Source organism: Pinus tabuliformis, chromosome 8, assembly GCF_031772625.1.
Source record: "Pinus tabuliformis cultivar Carrire ecotype Pingquan chromosome 8, CPIR1, whole genome shotgun sequence".
Taxonomy (NCBI): Eukaryota; Viridiplantae; Streptophyta; class Pinopsida; order Pinales; family Pinaceae; genus Pinus; species Pinus tabuliformis.
The window spans coordinates 1755392080-1755394502 of NC_142294.1; positions in this window are offsets into that span (position 1 = coordinate 1755392080).

A 2423-nucleotide genomic window follows, 5' to 3' on the forward strand; every position below is an offset into this window, starting at 1 on the left:
GGGAAAAGAGAGAAGAATGAACCGATTTGTTATCCTTTGTTATAGAAGAACCTTATCACCGCTCTTGAACACGACACTTTCCATTCACCTGGGTTGGGAAATCCTTTGCCTTAAAGTTGATCAAACCACTTTGAAAGTCTTCAACCGTTTCCGGGTATTAAATTTGGGTCAATCGTCACCAAGCCATCTGTCGTGTCGTTATGTGTTCAAGAGGTCTCTGCAAATAAACCATTCATATGCAAAATACTTGTCATCCATTTGACCATCTCTGAGTCAGTCCTTACAGCAACATTTCTTCAACTTGAACAATGATTTCGTGTTGAGGGCTTGCCTGCAACGGGTCGCTTTCTATCAACATCAGCACATTATCTAGAAAGATGACTTAGAAATCGTCAGTACCTTGAAGTCTGCATGCATCAATGGCAGGTTTCTCGCCTTTGACGACATTTTACATCATTGACTTTCGATCAAAGGATTCCGTGACGTGTTCGACATCAACTCATTCATTCACATTCCATGGATTGTACTGGGTACTTTGAGAACCATTGACATTACTGGTGGTCTCTCTCACACTTGTTAACAGTTTACATCATTGACTGGTAATCAAGTGGTTTCTACCATGCTCGACATCAATTCATTTATTCACATGGATAGAATCGTACCAATTCGGGAAGTAGAAATGAAGACCCTGGATCTAGTTTCCACCATCCAAGCTGCAAGGAGTTTTGTATTCATTATACAGTAGACTAATCATAAACATATGGCTGCGTCCATACTGTGTCTACAAAAGTCTATGATTGTGATATATTGCAAAATCATTCTTGTATCGGAGCAGTAGTTAGATTGTTAGTTAAAGTTTTCAATCTGAGTATGGGAATGCCTACCTCAGCGATGATATCATCTTATATATGTATTTTGTGTTGAATATTTGCAGGTTCTGACCGGGTCCTCCGCAAGATACTCCTTCAAATGATAAATTACTTCACCCTTCCTAGATCATAAAAACCCTAATCTACTACAGGCTTCGCACTTTAGGGGGCAATCTGTTACACTAAAAAATGTCACCATGACTATTTACAGTTAGTATGACTCCATCCACTGTCATATTATCCTCCTTGGCAAGTCTCATGCCTCTGCTCTCCATGTCAAACTTCAAGAAAGAGAGAAAAGTCATTTAAAGTCAATTATCTCTGGTACGCAGTTTCTCTTAGCTTTACCTGCGTGTACGCAACCCAAGTTCACAATACCTGCGTACTTGTACGCTCTGTATGTAAAGGGGTGGGTGCGTACTCCTGTAAAGGTCAAAAGGCGCAAGTTTCACTCCAAAAAATTTACTTGTGGTCATTTCTAGAGTCTTCTAGAAGCTTGTTTGACGTGTATGAAGCGCCTCCAGATGGTTCATGTATCCCTACCTAAGAGGAACTTATCCCATCAAGAGGGGAGCTATCCCATCCAAAGAGGGGCTTATCCCATTGATGGTGGACCTGAATAACTTCCTCTAGAGCGCTATAAATACAGACATTGGGCCAAAGGGGGAAGAGGTTGAAAGCTGAACATTCCTAAGGGTAGATGCTGCGGGAATTAGGACTTCCTTGTAGAAGCTTGTGAGGAGAGATTACCATCTTTACTTGTTTCCATTGGGAGGTAGGTGAGCTGATCAGAGTAAGGGAGAACTCTTGTGGACCCTGGGAGGAGCTTGCACAACACCAAGGCTCAGGTTGTAATGGTTCCTTTTGTTACCTTTTAATACAAATTAGTCCATTCTTCTCAACAATTTGTTATTAATGAGTTGTTTCATATACTCCTTGGTCTATATGTTAAATATGTTTTATTTTATGTGATATTCAGGTGCTATTTAATCGTTTGATTGTTAGTGAATGCAGGTTTCGAAGGGAAGGAGGAGCTCATCCGGATCAACGAAGCTGGACTACTACAACAGCATTGGATTACAGGTAGGATATAAACACTTGATTTCTCATATTGTAAAAGCATATTTAGGGAAGGATTGCTCTTATTTGTCTTGTTTGTCATTAGAAAGTCTTAGGCTTCTAGGAAGGTCGGTTGTGTCCGCACTAACGACTCTTTCCGCGTGACAGGATTAAACATGAGGATGGTATGCCTCATGTAGCTGTGTAGACCACCAATGTACTTCAAAATAGTCTCTGGTGAGTCTAATGAGATACCCAACATCAATGCTCTCTTTCTGAATTCTTGAGCATACCCTTGCACACTTTGCCCTTTCAATTGTCGAAGAGTTTGTCAACTCATCATGGCTTGTTGCATGTAGGCCAATGGATAGAACTGCTTTTTGATTGCAGTAAAAATTCACTCCAGACAGAGATGGTTTTACCATGTCTTTTCATATCAGCTCGGGTTCTGCCTTCCCACCAAACCAAGGAAATGCCTCCTAGGCGTAGGCTTGC